Here is a 21225-nt window from a genome sequence, read left to right as displayed (position 1 = left end):
AATGATCTGAGGGACGGTTCTTTCAAAATTAATATTAGGAAAGAAAAAAAAAAACTCTTCAACATTTTGCTAGGGTCTGTGCACTTCTTCGCCACCTCCTCCCCTTCCTCTTCCAAGTCACCCACAGGAAATCCACCATATTCAAATGTTGTAGTGTGAATACTTGACAATAACCTGTAAAAATAGCGCTGGTGTGTCAGAGGTCTCATTGATATATACTGTTTCATAATGTGACTGATTAAAAACAACACTGTATCCATATAAGTTCATAACTTTAAAAAAATCGGCATGTGCACACATACAACCAAACACCACCATCACGTTAGACCACATGCTATAAAATAATGATTTGTTTCCTATCAGTCTCAATGGTGCCTTGCCTTAGGTATTCTACAACATTTTAGCCTTTTAATTTCTCCAGTTTTAACTCACGTTGAGTAACGTTTCCTCTTCCTCTCATAATCCGTCTACTGGTTTTCGTCTTAAGTTTTCTCAGACAATGAGAATTAGTGCTATTAAAGCAAACTGGACAGCTTCTAGGTGAGGTTTTGCTTTTTCAGGTATATCATGTTAAGTTGAGCATGGCCTTTTTAAAGTTCTTTATGCTTAAAGGCATGGTCTAGTAAAATGGTTTATTGTCCCTATGGGTCGGCCATGTTTTTTTAAGCCTAAGTGGCTCGATTTTAGAAAGCTTTCCTATGGACCTTACCCGAGTTTTCGTACATTAAATGCACGCGAAAACAGGCACCAGGGAGCTGCCATTTTGTGATAATCCTACGCTTGCCGCATCGCCCTGGCTGACCTGCTTCTGCGGCACTAAATCAAATCCCCCGCCCCTGAGCCTGACATCAGCAGACCCGTACCGCCCATTTCCCAACGCCAAAGCACGTCTCGTGTCAACAATCGCTGCGCCTCAGCTAATGACGTGTCGCTATGGAAATGGCAGGACGCCTCTTTCCTCAATAAGTATAAACAGACCGTTTCCCAACACGCAGCAGCAGATTTTCGATTCCATTCCTCTCTCTGTGTTACTTTGAGTATTCTGTGACTCGTTTCTGTGCTCTGGTCAGCTACCTTCACCGCTTGTAGCCCGTGTGAACACCTGTACCATCTCTGTAAATTATTTTACTTTGTTTACCACACAATGGCTACAATAATGCCCTACATGTACGAGCCCTAGTATACCGAGGAGGAACTACTGGAAAGAGAAGCACGCGAAAACGATGGGGATTCGGACGGCAGTTGGGAGGACGATTCAACAGATGAAGAGCCTGGGCCTAGTCGCCTGGACGGCGTCTCCAACTGGTGCACATGCAATCGGTGCGAGCTAATGCCAACTGAGGACGAGAACTGCTGCTGCCGAGAAAACTCTGGATGCCTGGCCTACATTTCGGAAGGCGAGCCACGACGCAATGCATCACCGAGCTGCCAGACTTCAGGGCAGCCTGCCTCACACAGGCCGTGTTGAGAATAATGATGGTGCTTATGAATGAACTTCGCGCAACTGTTCGTCCTCGTAATCCGAGTAACGAGCAAGTATACTCTGCTTATCATGCCACTCCTATTTCATGTTCTTCTACTTTATCCAAAATTATATATTCATATCATAGTAACGCATGAAAGTCGTTCAATAGTGTGCATTGTCTAGATAGCATTTGTCCGTGCAGAATGCCATTAGTTACAAGAATTGTCATTGACAACAATTGTCATTGACAACATTGACAACAAACGTTTATTAAACTTATCTTGGTCATTTAAAAACAGTTTGTTTCATTCCTTTTCACAGGTGGTACAGGCTGGTGGCCTATCGTTCCTTTACATGGCGGCTCCAAGGGAGGCTTGGACACCGCGTACAAAGAGTGATACCCGCCTGTGCCGTTCGTGCCATAAGAGAAACGTTCCCGAGTGACAGCGGTCAGCACAGGGGATTTTCTCTCGCTGTGCTGCAACCTGACCTGTATAATCTTTAAAGTCTTGTATTTTTGTGTCATGAAAATAAGATACAAAATAAAACACCACATATATTTTAACAACGGTTGTTTCGATTTTTTAAATGAATCAAGTGTGTCTCCATTCAAGGATGGACGTCATACATCTGTGCTCCGAATGGGTGAAGGTCTGGTCGCTGTGAAGCAGGGTGGTCACAATCTATCTAAGCTAACATAAAATATTCTCGATAATGCATGCACTAAATATCACTTGTTCAAAGTCTTTCAGTAGGTTATGTCTCTATATGTCTTGGTTTAGCTTTAGGCCTAGTGGTAGTGTGTAGGTAGCGGAATGGATTGACATTGTAGGTGTTCTATCCCTTGTAATAATTTCGATATTGATATGAGTGTATAGCTTTTTGAATAATGACATTTATCAATATATTCTTTTTCGATTTCATAACCTACAAACGAAAGGTATATATATATATATATATATATATATATATATATATATATATATATATATATATATAGGAACAGGGAACTGTGCTGTATTGAGCATTTTTCAAGTATTCTGTCGCCTTACATGGCTATTTTTATTATTGGCATTTCATTATCAATCATTAATTTACCTTTACAACTTCTTGACTATCCCTTGAATCTGAAGCAAGAACATTCTACATCCTTGACGTGGTCGCAGTTATCAACCACTTCTGGCGCGTATCAGGTAATCTTACTAGGCTAATCCGCTACAGACTTGTTTTATGCATTGTCAAGTAATAGTTTTATTTTATCGTGTAATTATTTTATCGAATGTTTTGTTAGTGCTTTCCAATTGATATAAACCTTAGTTATCGTCCACTGGTGTTTGTTTTCAGTTATAATTAGTGTTATCCATACTAATGCAAGTACTGTCTTTCAGGGAGATGCTGAAGCGTCCACCACATCTACTAGATTTTCTTCACCAGCAGGAGGTATGGATACTGACAGCTCCATCAAGCGTCATCATCAGAGCTGGAATTCTTGTCGTTTGATTGTTCTACACAATCTTTCATTCGTGGTTAGCCATTGATATGTACCTGTGCTGTCGAACCCAGGTGTGTGTTATGTTTTCACTATTGATATGATATGATATGATATGGTATTTGTAACGCGCCTATACACAAGTGTTTCAAGGCGCGACGAGGCAGGGAGGGGGGTACAAGGGGAGACAGAAAACGATCCTATAGGGCAGGTGTCATTCAGATCGCGCAAGTGCAGGGGTAGGGGAGGGGAAAAGTGCAAGGGGAAGGGGAGGGGGGGGAGTGCAGTACAAGGTAAGAGGCGTACGTAATAAATAAATAAATAGGGCCAGCTGGTGGCAAGTGTGAGGTAAGTGCAGAACAAGTGCTGGGGGAGCGGGGGCTGTAGGGATACAGAGACAGACCCGCAGTGCAAAGGGGTTCCAGGGCATCAGTGCAAGTGGAGAGTGGCAGGGCCCAGGACTGAGGCCGTTTAGAGTGGTCCAATTGCAGGATCAGTGCAGCTTCAGTGAAAATTAATTAGCCGCTCAGCAGGGGAGAGGGAGAGGGAAAGCAGAAGCAAAGAGGAAGGTTTTGAGGTGCTTCCGGAACCGGAGATGGTTCTCCTCAAGTTTCAGGGAGACAGGAAGGCTGTTCCAGAGGGAGGCCCCTGCCGCGGAGAGAGATCTACCCCCAGCTCGTTGCTTCGAGAAGCGGCTAACCCTGAGGGAGTTGGAGGCGGATGAGCGAAGGGCTCGGGAAGGAAGATATTTGGGAAGAGAGAGTTGAAGGTATTTAGGACCCAGGCCCCAGAAGGCCTTGTGGACAATGCAGAGGGTTTTGAACTTTATCCTCGCAGCCACTGGGAGCCAGTGTAGAGATTTCAGTCCTGGAGAGATACGGTCCCTGGGCTTGAGGCCAAGGACAAGTCTCGCAGTTCTGTTCTGGATGAGTTGCAGAGGGCGGAGAGTGGAGGCAGGCAGATTAAGATAGAGGCTGTTACAGTAGTCCAGCTTCGAGAGAACCAGGGCTCGGGAGACAGTGAGCTTCTGGGGGAAGGAGAGGAAGGGAAGAATACCTCTGAGGAGGTGCAGCTGGTAGTGTGACCTCTTGGCGACGTCAGAAATATGAGGAGAGAAGGAGAGTGTGGAGTCGAAGATGACCCCAAGGTTTTTTGCCTTGCAGGTAGGAGCAGGGAGGGGGCCAAGGGAGGCAGGCCAGAGAGCTACAGGGAAGGAGGGAGTGGGAGTACCGATGAGTAGAATCTCAGTCTTACTGGCATTAAGGCAGGGGTCATTGGCGGCACACCATTCTTGGATAGCATTATTGTAATCCTCACTAATGCAAGTACTATGTTTCAGGAAGTTGATGGAGCGTCAACCCCTGCACTTGATGCGGAGCCTGACATTGAAGTAATTCCAGGGGAAGTGGAAGCGGGACCTTGCGTATACGAATCGGCGCAACAGCTTTCGGAAGTGCGCACTACATTTGCAACATCCATAGATATTCTTCAGCAGCACGAGGTATGGATACTGACAGCTCCATCATGCGTGATCATATAACGTGATTCCATTTGCTATACTTTCTTCCCTATTAACGCAAGTGCTGTGTTTCAGGGAGACGACGGCGCTTCCACTACAATCACAACATCCCATTTAGATGATGCAGATGTAAATAAATCGGAGAAATAAGTCGATGAAATGTGATCATATTTAGATGTTCCTTGATTGTTTTAGACAATGCATCATTTGTGGTTATCTCTTTATATGTACCTGTGCTGTCGACCCCAAGTGTGTGTTATGTTTCCAATATTGAAAACCATACTAATGCAAGTACTGTGTTTCAGGGAGATGCTGATGCCTCCTCTCCAATAAAACCATTCATGGCAGTCCATGCAGAGCCAGAGGTATGGATACTGACAGTTCCATCGAAATAGATCATCACAGGTCGAATATTTGTCGTTTGATTGTTGCACACAATGTTTAAATCGTGTTTGGGTATTGAGATGTACCTGTGTGTTCGTCCTCACGTGTGTTTTATGCTAACAATATTTTGATACATAGTAATGAAAGTACTATGTTTCAGGGAGATGATGGAGCCTCATTCTGTGCTGTCTATGCGGATACAGAAAATATAGTCGTTGCAGCGCAAGAGGAAGGGAGGACATACGGAAATGAATCGGAGCTACAGCGTGCAGATGTTGAAGGTCGAGTCAAAAAAGTTGCAAAGAAAAAAACCCAAAAAAGGTTAGTTACAAACAGTTCATAACTTTAAAAAAATGTTTGTGCTGGGGACTATTTTATGTTTTTTTCCAGTCAATTGGACTACACTTTATCTTGTGTTTAAACCGAACATCCCTTTTCCAATCTCTCCTCTAGTTACCCGTGGGTGTCAGAACTATACACAGACAGTCAAGTGACAGAGAGATGTTGCTTGCCAGACCATGTACACTATGGAGGAACTATTAATTGAGGCGAGGCGTGTTCAGGCTTGAGATGCTCATGTCCAATGGCCAGAACATGAATTAACTGAGTTTGGAGAATACAGCAAAGTTGCATTGGACCATTGCTACAGTGCGACCGCACCACCACAAGAAGATGATATTGAATGTATTGAAGATATCTCTGAAGTAGTTGCAGATCAATTCACACAATCTACACCCGCCAAAAAACTGCCACCCAAAAACCTGTCGACATTGTTGTGTTCTCCCATCAATGTTGAAGTAACAGATGTCGAAATGACAGAGAATAACCCAGCCGCAGCATCCACAGACGCATCAGAACTTGATATCAGCGATAATACTTTCCAATGTGTTGAAATCTTCGCAACGTCACAGACCGAAACAACGTTGACGCAGGATGACAGTCTAATGAAAGAGAACAAATACATTGTATTCGACAGTTGTTTGATGGATATTATAAGTATGCTGAAATGTGTCCATTCCGTTAGAGGGAAAGTATGTGGGAAGCCATTGATTAATGTGACTCGTCAAATAAAAGGCAGTAACGTCAAAATAAATGCTGCCTGTAGATTAAATCATAGGTTCTCATGATCTGCACAAACGATGCTGGGGAAAATGCCAGCAGGCAATCTACTGTGTGCAGCTGCATCACTTTTTAGTGGCTCCAGTTTCAGAAAGTTAGAGGCTTTCTTTCAGTTTGTGGGACTTCATTTCATTTCTAAATCGCTGTATTACATATACCAAAGTGATTATCTGTTTCCGGCCATTAGTGATGCTTGGAAAATTGAACAATTGTCTCTATCAAGTACATTCGAAGGGAAACGTTTCAGGCTAGCCGGCGATGGACAGTGCGACAGCCCTGGATTTTCTGCTAAGTACTGCACCTACCACTTTCAAGACATGGATAGTAAGAAAATTGTGAGTTTGGTGGTCGTGCAGGTAACACAATGTACATCCTCAGTGGGCATGGAGAAACTAGGATTTATAAAATCAGTGGAATATCTACAATCTAGGGGAATGCACATCGACCTCATAGCCACGGACAGACACGTTTCAATTGCAAAGACAATGAGAGAGCAGTTCCCGCTTATTAATCATCAATTTGACGTATGGCATCTTGCTAAATCAATCAGTAACAAAATCTCGGCTGCAGGAAAAAAAAAAGGTTTTGAAAGTATCTTGCAGTGGTCCCATTCTATCACCAACCATCTTTGGTGGAGCTCAAAAACTTGTGAAGGGTCAGTGGAAATACTACTTGAAAAATGGCGGTCACTGATGCACCACTGTACCAACGTTCACCGCTGGTCAGAAAACCTACATTTCAACCAATGTGAACATGACCCTTTGTCCCCAGAGGAGGCATGGAAGAAGAAGTGGTTGATTCCATCTTCACCGACACACAAAGCCATTGAGAAGATTGTTTTCGACAAAACTCTATCAAGAGATTTGAGAGGACTAACAGAATTCTGTCACACAGGAGGTTTGGAGATGTTCCACAATATGTGCCTAAAGTACAGGCCAAAGCGCTTGCATTTTAGCTTTTGGGGCATGAAACCGGTCTTGGCCCATAACAGCAATGTGTGACATGAGCAATCTAGGACTAGGGGTAAAGTAAGGATGCCTCGCTACACTAAGGTGTTTTCAAAACGAAGTAAGCAATGGGTGATCAAACCAGTCTATGATGAAATGCAGTTCGACTTTGTGAAAGGCCTTATTGCTGCTGTGTTAGAGAAGCACAGATATGGAATGTTGGACGTTTCTGTGCAGAGCAGTGATCCATTGCCACCGAACATTGCAACTGTGCCATGTCCACCCGAAGCAGAGCTGGTTGTGAAGTACAAATCCCGGTTTAAATAATTGCAATACGATTGTCTTTTTGTAAATAAATGTTACTGTACAGTGTACCTGTAACCCTAACCCCTACCTTCACCATCATGGGTGGCGAACAAGCTGGGTGTCATCTTTGAACTCTCTCTATTCACCTCATATATGTGTATGTATATATTTTTCTCATGTCTCATCTCATGTAAATGTAAATGCTGCGCACTGTTAACGGAGGGGAGGCTTGCGTATTGCAAATAATAAAACAAACAAACAAACAATAAATCTCACTTTTAACTCAACTCCTGTGGTACTTTATACTTTCCCTGACCTTCCGCCAAAAATTAAATGTCTCCATAGTTATGATTCTTTGGGGCTGCAAAGCTCGCAGACAACGGGGACAAAATTGGGGGCCTTAGAATGCGCCAAGCGGGCCGTGGCATTTGAGAGAGAAGCCAGTTCGCATTTGCACATTGTGGCGCACTACATAGAGGGATTCTAAACTTCAAGTTCTCACAGATGCCTTTACTACGGGATGTTGCAAATAAAGAATGCGAAGGACAGCGCCCAGATGAGGCCCACAAGTCGCACTGTAAGTATAAGGTTCTATTGTTTTTTGACCTTGAGACAGGGACCATGCCGAAAGAACTTCATTTGAAGGGGGTGCGCAATAACGTAAGAGACGATAAGGCAGAAAATTCAGAAACTAGTCCGAGTTTCATTTTAGTTCAGTATACAAAAAATCGTTGTCAAGAGCACGGTCGGATTTACAGACTGCATTACGCAGAGACACAATGGAAATTTCAAATATAATGTGAGTAAATCTTTAGACGCTTTTATACCGGAATGAAGAATTAATGAATGGATGCATGAATAAATGAATGAATGAAGAGCTAGGAAAAGCAAGGAAAAAGTGTTCGTAGTGGGCACATGGGCATGCAGGTCCACAGGTCTCACCGATCTCGGTCCTTGGCCCAGCCACTTTTCCCTGCACTGCCTACCTGCACTACGGGACTAAGTCTGTATCCTTCAGCCCCTTCTCCCGGCATTTACCTTGCACTTGCCTCCAGCTGGCCCTATTATTTATCTTGTATTCTACTAACCATGTACAGCACTTATACCCCCTCTCTACTTCCCCTTGCGCGATCTTAAAGAAACCTGGCCTAGTAGGATCGTTTTCTGTCTGCCCTTGTTCCCCCCCCTGCCTCGTCGCGCCTTGAAACACTTGTGTATAGGCGCGTTACAAATGCCATATCATATCATTCCACACGCATGTTAACAAACTGTCGTTTCTCATTGTGTGTTGGCCTCGATTTATTTTGTTACTTTTCGCATTGATTTTAGAGCTGAACATACTCCATTGAACTATCCTTGCAAGCAAATAGTTTCTGATCGGCCATAATAAATAAAATATTGTTTTTGTTTTCATAACAGGTATTTGATCCCGTTCTGCTACGGTCATCGGTTTGAGACACCGGCAGATGGTTTTTTCAACAGACACCTGCAGCTTCGTGTGAACAACTGGAGCACACTGACAATTTTATGGGACGATCGCCAAGGGCCCACATGCCCTTACGCTGTATTAGTGGCTAAAAGCAACATATCAACCTTTACGATGGACTAGTGCCTAGTTGATGGAACAGCCTTGCGGTTCACCGTGCTTCCAAAGTGCTTCTTTTAACGAAAACCAACACCCTGTGTACCATAAAGGAACAGCGCGTGACTCAATATAAACTTTTACGGATTTGCGGATACAGATAAAAGAAAATAAATGGCTTTCGGAGTTCATATGGCAATTGCCGAATATTCTCTAAACATTTAATGTCACATAAATGTACTTTACCAAATGTACCGTGTTACTGTTTGATTTTAAAGTACAGTTTCATATTCCGAATTGTGGCGCGCTGTGTTGTGAGATGGTCTGTGTTGGTTTCCGGGTTCTGTGTGGAGTCGCGTAGAAGACGACTGGGCGCGTTTGCCTACGCAGCACAGAAACGTCACGGAGAGAGGCGGGGAATATGAATGTTTTGATAATGTCAGGCTCAGGGGCGGGGGATTTGATTTAGTGCCGCAGAAGCAGGTCAGCCAGGGCGATGCGGCAAGTGATAGGGTTATCACAAAATGGCAGCTCCCTGGTGCCTGTTTTCGCGTGCGTTTAATGGAAGAAAACTCGGGTAAGGTCCATAGGAAAGTTTTCTAAAATCGAGCCACTTAGGCTTAAAGAAACATGGCCGACCCGTAGGGATAATAGAAATTTTTACTAGACCATGCCTTTAACCCTATGGAAACTGATTCCGACGGTGCTTATGAAATTTGCGCAAAGCAAATGTTGGTAAAATTGTTGCTCTGATCTGCCTATCCCGGCATGAATAATAGAATCTAACATTGCTCCCCAGACCACATAGCCCCTATAGTTTAGGGAATGTGTATTCCATTCTAGTATGTAATTGCCACACGTGTCTTCTCCCCTCAACTGGATCCCATCTAGAATGGCTCGGGTGCAGAGATTCCTTGTGCTATTGCCCTTTTTATCTCCCCCAGCTTTAATTCAGCACACAGCCAGGCTCAGACACCGTAAGCTCAGCATTACCACTGCCACCCACAAATACTTCTCAAAAGCGAACCCCCTATGGATTTCTGTTTTCAAGGCCCCACAACTCGAACTCTTGGGAACATCACAAGGCCATCACACATCCATAACTTGATTTAAATGTTACCAACAACAAATTGTTCTGCTAAGATAACTAAATTGTCCAATATGGACATGTTTGGATGCTTTTCAGGATTTATTTTGGTCCAAACCCGTAAGGCATCCTAGCAATAACGATCACTCATCCTCATGTCGTCTCTCCCTCCTACCCCTATACTACTATACCGGCATCCCAGAAATCACCATCACTCAACCTGTGTTCTCTCCCTCCTAAACCGATACCTATACACGCATCTCAGCAATCACCATCACTCTACATCATGTCTCTCCTTCCTAAACCCATACTACATTTCAGGCATCCGGCAATCACCATCACCCAACCTCATGTTGTCTCTCCCTCCTAAACCCCATACTACCACTATTACTACTACTACACAGGCATCCCAGCAATAACGATCATTGAGGGGTCTGAAATTAAAGCTGGACACAAAGTTGTCATGTTTTTGGTTAAATACTTTTCTTAACATAAACGGGTTGGTAAAATGCCTATCTGACCCTGCTCTATGAGGTGTTTCCTTACCTATAACCAAAAACTAAGGATCCGTCTGCGTCAGGAAGTCCGAAATCAAAAGCAATCCTTGTGTCCAAACATTCTGTCCTGACCCTCACACTACAACAAAATAATAAAGTGCCAAGGGAAATGCCTTTAACCTGATGTTGGCAAAAGTGTTCATGAATAAAAATACAACAGCCCCAAGGTAAATGTTCCTGAAGATGAAAAGACTGTGGTTCCAGAGGTGATTCCCTTCCCCTGGATTCTTCAATGGTGCAACGATGTCCCTTGGTATAAGAGTTCGTAGTGTCTTTCTTGGCCCACACCAAGCCTGTTAGGTTCAAAACTGTTTAGCCTTGTAAGCCCTTCTTAACAAAAATGTCTTTGTTCAACAAACACTGTCCTTTCTTGACGCTTGTTGTAGGATTGCAATTTGCCTAGTATACTCCACTGCCAGGATTCTTTATGCATTCACGACTGCCTGGTGTACTCTCCTGCCAGGACTTTTCTTGTACTTCCAACTACCTGGTATACTCCCCTGCCAGGACAACTCTTCTTTCCTTATATTTATTACAGTTCCTCTTTACATCCAAAGCTGTATGTACCAGTGTTGGTTCAGTATATGTATCTGCTTCAATGTTCCTTTTAAACTTTCCCCACATCTGCACTCCATGCAATCATATGCTATTTGGGTTTGCATTTGTATTCTGCCTTTTTGACTAGCAAACAATCTTCTTATTGTTTATCTTGAGAAGATAGCTCATGGGCAACATGCTTGCCTTGGAAGAAAGACAACACGGAGCAAAACAGGTTCGATCCCCAGGTCCTCTGGGTTTTAAGAAACTTATAAATAGCCAATCATATCATATATCTACAACTTCACAATGTTCAAACTGTGTTTGGCGCGGCCGCCAAAATACTCTGGGGTCCCCACATCGTGTTGGACTGACTCACAGGCTCTCTTCGGACCTGTTCGCGCTTACGCAACATTTCTTTTGTGCTAGCTTCCCACTCTGGGTTGCTCCAACGTCTTTCCGGCTTCTATCGCGGCTCAGCTCCTGCATGCCTGCTTCCCTTCAAGCTCAGGTGAGGGTAACGCTGCTTCTTCCACCTGCCGAAAGCCCAAGGATCCTGCTGTGATTCCTGGTGTCTCCACAGCATGTCCTGCTCTCACAATGTTACTTTCCTTTGCTGCTGGAGAACCGCTTGGCTCGACCACACCGGTTGAAGCCTCTAGCTTCTGCACGCCTCTGAGGGGTAGCCTAAAGAGCTACTCAAAGTTTGGTTTCCATCTTTAAATGTCCTGCGAAACTGCGCTTTCAGAAAACAACTAACACCCTCATTGGTCTTGAGGCTCTTTCTGCTTGGCATAATTTCCTTCACCATCCTCATGAAGTGGTTGTGGGAATTGGAGTCCATACATACATAGCATTCAATGGTTGCATATGAAAAATCAGTTCTATATGAAGGGGAAACTAGAACTGAACAAGGTATTCTTGGAGCTTTTTTAAAAAAAAAAAAAAAGACCTTTTACATTTTAGACCAAAAATGGGAGCTGGGCCTGAAGGGCGTTGGGAAAAGCTTTCTGCTGTGAAGGACTGCAGTTCATGATCTTGGTCCGACCTTGTAATTGTAATTTGCTTCTTGTAATTCTTCTCTTCGCTGACTGTCCGTTTACTTGTCTTGAAACAAAAGTCGTTTCTTAAATGTCAAGACTGTAGTTTTTCAATAAAAAAAAAACAAAAAAAAAAAAACGCTTTCTCTATTTTCCCTAAAGGGGGAACAGACACATGGAATAGTGTAATGAATCGTTGGGTCTGCCCCTTCTGGACAACCTGGTCGCTTCGCCAGCACCTTGCAGCATCCATTATAACTTCCAACATGGCCACCATCATTAGTGATCTGGATTCAGCGGTTCAGTCTCCCGGACCCTGTGCACAGTGTTCTTAGAAAAGTTCCGCCTTTACTCGAGACGGTGTGTGTCAACGCTCCGTGTACTGGTGCTCAGTGCAACTTGCTTATTCCTTCAGAAAGTGCCCCCAAGGGTCTTTTCGTTCCTTCCTTCCCCTTACCCTTCCCTCCCCTGGTCCTCACTTGCCCAACGTTCCCTTCCTTCCTGGAAGCTGCTTGGACTGATAACTTGCGGTCACCGCAGGGTATTCCGAAACCTTACCTGCCAGTTGTTCTTTTGCTGCATATGGACGTCTGAACAGCTGCCTTGTGCCCTTCCTGGTTTCCATCCTGAAATCCGCCCTGGAACCCAACCACCGTGCTTGAACGGATCTGCTTGGACATAGTCACTACGGACAGTGGCCCTGAGTGCTAACCTGCCTCGTACCAAGAAGGCAGACTGGCGTCAGGGGAGGCTCGCCCTTTCCTCTTCGACACCCGCACCACAATGAAGGAGAAAACCACCACTGTTCAAAAGAAGGCATCCAAGATCAAACAGGTGAGCCAGAAACCTGAAACCCTCTATTGTGACAGTTTGAGACGCCAAAGAACCATTTCAGCATCCAAGATGGAACCCACACTTCAGGACCGCCTGCGAGGCATGCAAGAACTGTCCACTGAAGTACAAAACCTCAAGGCAGAAAACACAGCCTTGAGGCAGCTTGTTTTGTCTAGAGACTCTGCATTCCAGGAAAGGTCAGCCATGGGAGGCATAGTTGCGAAGTAGGATGGTTCACCTAAGGCTCGAAGCCCGTTTCTTGACTCCTGTATCGTGCACTTCACGTTTAAGCCGTATTACTTCTCCACTCACAGGGCCACGGTTGGCTTTGTAATTTCTCATCTTTCGGCTAATGCCTTAGTGTCCCTGGTTTCCGTTGGGGATCCTCTATTAGACAACTATGATGGATTCCATGCGGCTTTCAAAACCATGTTTGACCGCCCTGAACAGATTTTTGCAGCCCAGGAGAAGTTGTTAGAATTCCCACAAGGAAGCCAAGATATGTTGACTTACGTCACACGCTTCAAACAACTGGCCAAAGATGCCGATTGGTCCCAAGAAGCCAGCTTCACCTTATTTCGTCGAGGTCTGAACGAGGAGATCAAGGATGAATTGGCCAGGGTAGTCCGTCCAGGTTCCTTCCAGGCTCTCCTGGATCTGTCCCTACAGGTCGATTTTCGAATACAGGAGAGGAAGGCAGAGAAAAGAAGAGTTCGTAGTCCTTAACAGAAGCCATCACCAGTGTATCCAAGTCCTAGGATGCCTCCAGAGACATTGCATTCGGAGTCTGAACCCATGCAACTGGTTGCTTTATGCGGACACTTGACCCCCCAGGAAAGGAATTGGCAGATAAACAGCAGGTTATGTATGTATTGTGCATCCGACAAACACTTGGTCTGGAACTACCCTATTGCTCCACCTGAACGGAGCCCAGAGACAGATTCAAGCTCCACCTTTTCAGCTTCCTTGAGCCCAACCACCATCTCTACACTGGTCATCCTCCAGGTCTCGTTGACCTCCAACACTGGACAGAGACTTCCGGTTTTGGCCCTGGTGGATTGTGGTGCCATGGGCATATTTTTGGATGAATGGGCCTGTCAACATCAGATACCGAGGATATACAAGGACGTCATACAGGCGGTTGAAGGGATCGACGGACGCCCACTGTCCTCTGGACCTGTCACACAACAAACAATGGAACTTCTGCTCGCAATCAACCACCAAGAAATACTGCAGTTCGACATCATAAAGGCGAGACATTATCTGTTGGTTTTGGGCATGCCTTGGCTACGACGACACAATCCCTATATAAATGGGAAGCTGGTTTGCTGTTCTCGGGTTCTGAATTCTGTCTTGCTCATTGTCTCTCCCAGAAGACTCAACTCTTGGTGCCTACCAACCACAAACAGCACAAACTCACAGGGCCTCATTACGAGTCAGGCAGAATGGGTTAACGGGGTCCGCTAATGGGTGCGGACCAGTTATTCCCATTCCGCCTGATTACGAGGTCCCCTAGCAGGACCGGGTAAGGATGCCTGGTGGGTCCCGCGAGGGGACCAGGGAGCTAACAACGGGCCAGTCGTAATCGGCCCGTTGTTAGCTCCCTCTCCCATTGAGCCCTATGGGGGCGGGAATGGGGAAGGTCTGGGCCCGGGTTCCGTGAGGGAGGAATTACCGGGCCCTCCAAACTCGGAATGGCCCGGTAATTCCCCATTCAGGGAACCCGAACCCGGTTTTGGAGGCAGCCATGCCGCCAATAGCGGCATGGCTACCGCCAAAGTCGTAATGAGGCCCACAGTCTCTAAAATCAATCAGGTTCCGGAGGTCTATCACCAGTTTTCATATGTATTTTCCACAGCCATAATCCAGGCCTTACCTCCGCACAGACCCGTAGATTGTGCCATAGAAACCAACAAGAATGCAGTTATACCTTTCGGTCGGATGTTCGTCCTCTCCGAACCGGAAAAGAGAGCCCTTCGAGAGTACTTGGACACAAACTTGACTAATGGAACTATCTGCCCTTCCAAGTCTCCTGCGGGGGTCTCCATGTTTTTTGTTCCCAGGAAATGACACCAAGGAGCTCCGCCCATGTTTGGACTACAAAGGCCTCAACCAGTGCACTGTGAAAGACTGTTATCTCTTACCTCTAATCACTGACATACTGGAAGCCCTGCGAGGTGCGGTGATATTGACCAATTTGGATTTAAGAGGGGCTTATCATCTGATTCGCATACGGGAGGTATTTCCAATACCTGGTCATGCCGTTTGGTCTCTCCAATGCCCCTGCTGTTTTCCAGCGCTTTAGGGACCAGGTTTTTTCTGATATGCTGTTCCACTCTGTAATCATCTATCTGGATGATATTCTGGTGTACTCGACCAATCCAGATCTTCACCAGGACCACGGTTCCCGGGTCTTGCAATGCCTGCGGAAGCACCACCTGTTTGCCAAACCCGAAAAGTGCATTTTTCATGTCTTCACAGTACGGTACCTAGGTTTTGTTTTGAGCCCTCAAGGCGTGGCTATGGACTCAGCCAAGGTAAAGGCCATTACTTCCTGGCCGGCTCCATCCTCGACTAAACAGAATTAATCCTTCCTGGGCTTGGCTAACTTTTATAGGAAATTCATTCCAGCCTTTTCATCCATTGTCCAACCGATTGTGTCCTTGCTGAGAAAAGACACACCCTTTGTACGGTCTACCCCTCAGGAAACAGCCTTTCAGCAACTGAAGGACATGTTCACCAAGGAACCCATGTTATCTCGGCCGGACGTTTCCAAACCATTCATCGTGGAAACTGACGCCTTTGAATATGCCTTGTGGGCGGTTCTAAAACAAGAACAAGAAGATGGGCTTGAGCACCCCATAGCATATCTTTCCCCGGACTTTGAACCCCTGTGAAATACACTACTCAGTCCTTGAAAAGGAACTCTTAGCCATCCGCCAGGTCTCCACTGAATGGTGCCATCTGCTCTTAGGTGCCAGATACCGGTCCAAGTACGGACCAATCATAGGACCCTTCAGGTACTTCAGTCCATGGAACGCCGAAACAGCCGACAGGCACGCTGGGCTTATTTCTTTGCACAATATCAGTTCTACATATTGCACATACCTGGTTCCTCCAATACCATCTCCAATGCCCTGTCCAGGAGGCGGGATTATCTACCTGATGTGAAATTGCCTCTTCGCAGAATCTTTCCTGACAAGGTGTTCATTGCTAGTGTCTACCTGTTTCTTGACAAGGTCAGATCAAACACTCCTACATCGGCACTCTGGAAAGACTTCACAGGGAATAATCAGTGGACCTTAACCTCCAAAGATGGATGCCTCTTCAAAGATTAGGCCCTGGCAATTCCAACACAGGACTTGAGAGAAAGGGTACTACACCTCTGTCATGACACCCTCTACTAAGTACACTGTGGAATAAAATCCACTCTTCATAACCTCAAAAGACACTTTTGGTGGCCTAAAATGCAGTCAGACGTTCGTGATCACGTTCAAGCATGTGTGAATTGCAATCAAAAAGATAGACTGCAGAAAACCAACAGGTCTACTGCTGGAGCCGTAGATGCCTTCCCGTCCCTGGGAGATTATTGCCACAGATTTTATAGTAGACCTCCCTCCATCTAGGGGACTCACAACCATCATGGTCACGATCGATCTCTTCTCGCACATGGCACATTTCACTCCTTTGACTAAACTTCAATCGGCAGCTGAGATGGCAAGGAACTTCATGTCAGAAATCTTCTGATTACACGGATTACCACCTAAGATCATATCCAACCGTGGCAGCCAATACACTTCCAAATTCTGGAAGAATCTATGCAAATTATTGGGTGTAGAACGTGCCTGGTCTTCTGGATACCACCCGCAGACTAATGGGATTACAGAGAGAGTCAACCAAACGCTCGAACAGTATCTTCGCTGCTTCGCCTCCCAAGTACAGGACGATTGGTCTATCTTAATTCCAGTAGCAGAATTCACATATAATAACTCAGTGCATTCTTCAACAAAAACTAGTCCCTTTTTCTGTACCTCTGGTTTCCACCCTTCGGTCCTACCCAGGGGTTGTCCTTCCTCGACCCCAGTTCCATCAGTGGATGCATGGCTAACAGACCTAGTGACCATAGACCTACAGAAGGCCAGTGTTGATACTAAGAGATATGCTGATACTAAGCGTCGTCCAACTCCCACATATGCCTTTGGGGACAAGGGGCCTCATCACGACTTGGGCAGTATTAGCCCTACCGCCGAACTCCCCGGCGCTAATAGCGCCGGATCACGAGTTCGGCAGTAATGTAAGTCCCCATTCCCCACTGAGCCCATTCGGGAATGCCCCATTCCCCATTGGGCTCAATGGGGAATCTTCGCGCTAATACCGCCTGTGGATTTACCGCCGGCGGTAATAGCGCAAATTTTTGGCGGATTTCCCCCCAGCTCAGAGCTGGGGTGAAATCCGCCAAAGCCCTGATTCGGCAGACCCTTAAATCCGGCGGTAATAGCGCTACCGCTGGACTTAAGGGTTACCGCCGAAGTCGTGATGAGGCCCAAGGTCTGGTTGTCTTCCCTTTATCTACCCAGGCACCTACGATCCAATAAACTGGCACCTCGTTTCTACGGCCCATTTCTTGTAACCAAGATCATCAACCCCGTAGCCTACAAACTACGTCTTCCAGCAACATGCAAAAGGATACATCGGGTCTTTCATTCTTCACTATTGAAACACTACCATCATTCCACTAAAGCAATGTTTTGCCCTCCTCCAGTCCTAGTTAATGACCAGATTGAATACAAAGTCACCAGGATGTGTGACTCCCGCTATAAGCGAGGATGTCTGCAGTATTTGGTAGATTGGAAGGGCTATCCACCCAGTGAACGGTCGTGGGAACCCAGGACCAACATCAATGCTCCCACTAACTCAGACGATTCCATAGACTACATCCGGGCAAACCTGGGGGAACAAAGTTTAGAAGGGGGCATGCTGTCATGAATAGTCGGGTCGGCCCCTTCTGGACGACCTGGTCACTTCACTAGCACCTTGCGGCATCCATTATTCCTTCCAACATGGCCAATGTCATTAGTGATCTGGATTCAGCAGTCCAGTCTCCCAGACCCCGTGCACAGCGTTCTTAGAAAAGTTCTGCTTTTACTCGAGATGGCGCGTCTCAAGGCTCCGTGTACTGGTGCTCAGCGCAACTTGCTTATTCCTTTCTTAAAGTGCCCCCAAGGGTCTTTTCATTCCTTCCTTCCTTACACTTCCCTTCCTCCGCTGCTCCTCGCTTGCCAAGTGCTCCCTTCCTTCCTGGAAGCCACTTGGACTGCTACCTTGCTTTCACCGCGGGATATCCCAAAATCTTACATGCCAGTTCTTCTCTCTCTGCCTTCGGACGTCTGAACGGCTGCCTTGTGCCCTTCCTGGTTCCCATCCTTGAGTCCGCCCTGGAACCTAACCGCTGTGCTTGAACGGATCCGTTTGGACATATCCGCTACAGGCAGTGGCCCCGGGTGGTAACCTGCCTCCTACTGAGAAGGCAGACTGGCGTCAGGGGAGGCCCGCCCATTCCTCTTTGACATCCACACCACAAAAAAGAAAGAGAAAACCACCCCCATTCAAAAGAAGGCATCCAAGATCAAACAGGTGAGCCAGAAACCTGAAACCCTTGATTATGACAAATAGGCCCTTAGGGTAGTGAGTATCAGGGGGTCTTTCCCATGGGCAAATGGAGGACACCATGCCTCATTCAATAAAGTCATGACATTTCCCCAGTAGTTGTCTCCTCCTATGAGATCTTCCCTCATATAGCCACCCCTCAGCGTCAGGATCAGGAAGCGGCTGCCGTTCCCTGGCCACATGGGAGGAGGTTACCAACGGGAATCTGTGATGACTCCATCGCATTCATCACAAATCACTCACCTCATGTCTCTCCCTCCTAAACCCCATACTACTACACAGGCATCCCAGGAATAACGAACACTCAACCTCATGTTATATCTCTCCCTCCTGAAACCCATACTACTATACAGGCATCCCAGGAATAACGAACACTCAACCTCATGTTATATCTCTCCCTCCTGAAACCCATACTACTATACAGGCATCCCAGCAATAACCACTCAACCTCATGTTATATCTCTCCCTCCTGAAACCCATACTACTATACAGGCATCCCAGCAATAACGAACACTCAACCTCATGTTATATCTCTCCCTCCTAAACCCCACACTACTACACAGGCATCCCAGAAATAACCACTCAACCTCATGTTGCGACCACTCAAACTCATGCTGTCTTTCCCTTTTTTGCTGTAACCTATGTCCGTTTCATTCTGACTTTCTCCCTCTTTACCCTTTCCTGCTTAACAGAACCCCGCCCCACCCCCCCTCCGGACCCAAGTTTCCTTTTCACCCTACAGACCAAGGTCTGCTTTACACCCTGGGCGGGGTAACAGTTCGCCCATGCGGACAAGGTTTGTGGCGATATGCGAAGTATAAAAGCCAATGAACATAACATAACTTCATAAATCGTTGAAGTTAAACCACCAATAATAGAGCAACAAACTCAAAAGAAAGTCGCTATTTTAATACATGTGCAAATAATTTCCTAATGGTTTCCGAATCAAAAACAGGCCTTAAATGAAAGGGACACTGGGGCTACATGTTAACTCCAGCGGTGTCCATCCCTCGTGCCAAGAAGCGGATTAGAAAAATAAGCACTTCTGTGAAAAGAACTTTATGAAGAATAAAACTTCAAACATTCCCCTTCAATCTCACGTAAAATGACATGCATTCCAATACAGACAGCAACACTGGCTATTCAGTTTTCTTTGGATACTTTGAAAATCCTGTCCGAGTGTATTAAGAGTTTCATTTTGGGGTAAACAGTGGGCGTTTGCGCCATGAGCCAGTTTGTCAAGTTCTTGCTTTGGCGTCTACCAGCCGGAACCTGTTGTAGCTGGTGACAACTGCACATTTCTGGGAATTGTTTTGTAAATTCACAATAATACCAGCAGGTGATCAATGCGTCTTAGCCGGTACGAGATCACTGCGGCCTAGCCAGCGCTAACACTGCATCCTAGCCGGCACTAGATCACTGCGGCCTAGCCAGCATTAACACTGCGTCCTAGCCGGCACTAGATCATTGTGGCCTAGCCGGCACTAAATCACTGCGTCCTAGCCGGCACTAAATCACTGCGGCCTCGCCGACACTAACACTGCGGCCTCGCCGACACTAGATCACTGTGGCCTAGCTAGCACTAACACTGTCCTAGCCGGTACTAGATCACTACGGCGGCACTAACACTGCGACCTAGCCGGCATTATATAGAAGTCTTTGAAAGTGCAAAGATCTCCTTTTGTGTCATAAATGTTAGTAGGATGCTCGAAAGTGCATTTTAATGACCACCGTCCCATACACAAGCCCCTCTCTGCCTTTAGGAAGGCCTTATAGTTGTGCTCTTAGGTTTGTAAATGCGGAATTACTGGTTATGCCTGAACACAAGAAAGAAAAGATGGCAGGTTATTTGCAATTTTAGAGCTCAGGCTCAAAAACCCTCATGTTATTCACATTAGCATGTTAGTTCCTAGTGCCTAGAAGCAGATCACTTACACTGCGGAGCTTACTCATGGGAAGGAGATCTTTCATTGGAGTTATAAATCTTTGCTATTTACTGGGGGAAGGGGGTGGGGGTTACGGTTATACATTTGTAAAGCTTTACTGACATCAAAATAAAAACAGGAGGTTCAAAGTGCTACTGGCTCAAGTGTGTGAGGTCAGCACAAGGTCAAGCATAACACACAGAGCTGGTCTTGCAGATTTGTTCCCTGTTATTTGCAGCACCTTCCACTGACACTGTTGGTAATGAAACAGAACACGTTGGTAGAAATATAGTTTATGCAGAACGCCAAAAAGTGCAACTCAATTGCTATTCTTTAAAAAAGCAACCACAAGTCAAATGTTTTTGTCATGCACACCACATAGCCCCAAATATACAAACCTAAGACAAATCGGTGTGTAATGTGGGCTAAATGGGAAGCAACCATTTTTTGATTAGCCAAGCTTGTGGAACTAGAGGCTCCACCAGCTGCCCAGCTATATTGCCAAATAAATAAAAGAAATCCTCAAACATGATCACTTTATGACATACAAACCATTAGTTTATTTCTACAGAAACACAGGAGCTAGATGCTTCGAATACAGAATCAAGGAGCTAGACTCTGCGTAAAATTGTGCAATTGGCCTATGTGAAAGCAGCCTTAAAAGCGCTCCGCTGTCGGTCTTCTACGTATAGCGGAAAGGCCCTAATACTTGCATATATTGCCTCCACACAACAATACAGTCAGAAACCTTCAATTGGAAGCCTCTC

The 21225-nt window shown here is 45.7% G+C and overlaps 1 protein-coding gene across 6 annotated transcripts in view; it reads right to left on the bottom strand.

The window, feature by feature from the left end:
• PFKFB2 (6-phosphofructo-2-kinase/fructose-2,6-biphosphatase 2) overlaps window positions 1-21225 on the bottom strand; it is a 223717-nt gene that overhangs the window by 135107 nt on the left and 67385 nt on the right. The window lies entirely within an intron of this gene.

The sequence above is a fragment of the Ambystoma mexicanum genome, chromosome 13, assembly GCF_040938575.1.
Source record: "Ambystoma mexicanum isolate Mex_15411 chromosome 13, UKY_AmexF1_1, whole genome shotgun sequence".
Taxonomy (NCBI): Eukaryota; Metazoa; Chordata; class Amphibia; order Caudata; family Ambystomatidae; genus Ambystoma; species Ambystoma mexicanum.
This window is presented reverse-complemented; position numbering and strand designations above follow the sequence as displayed.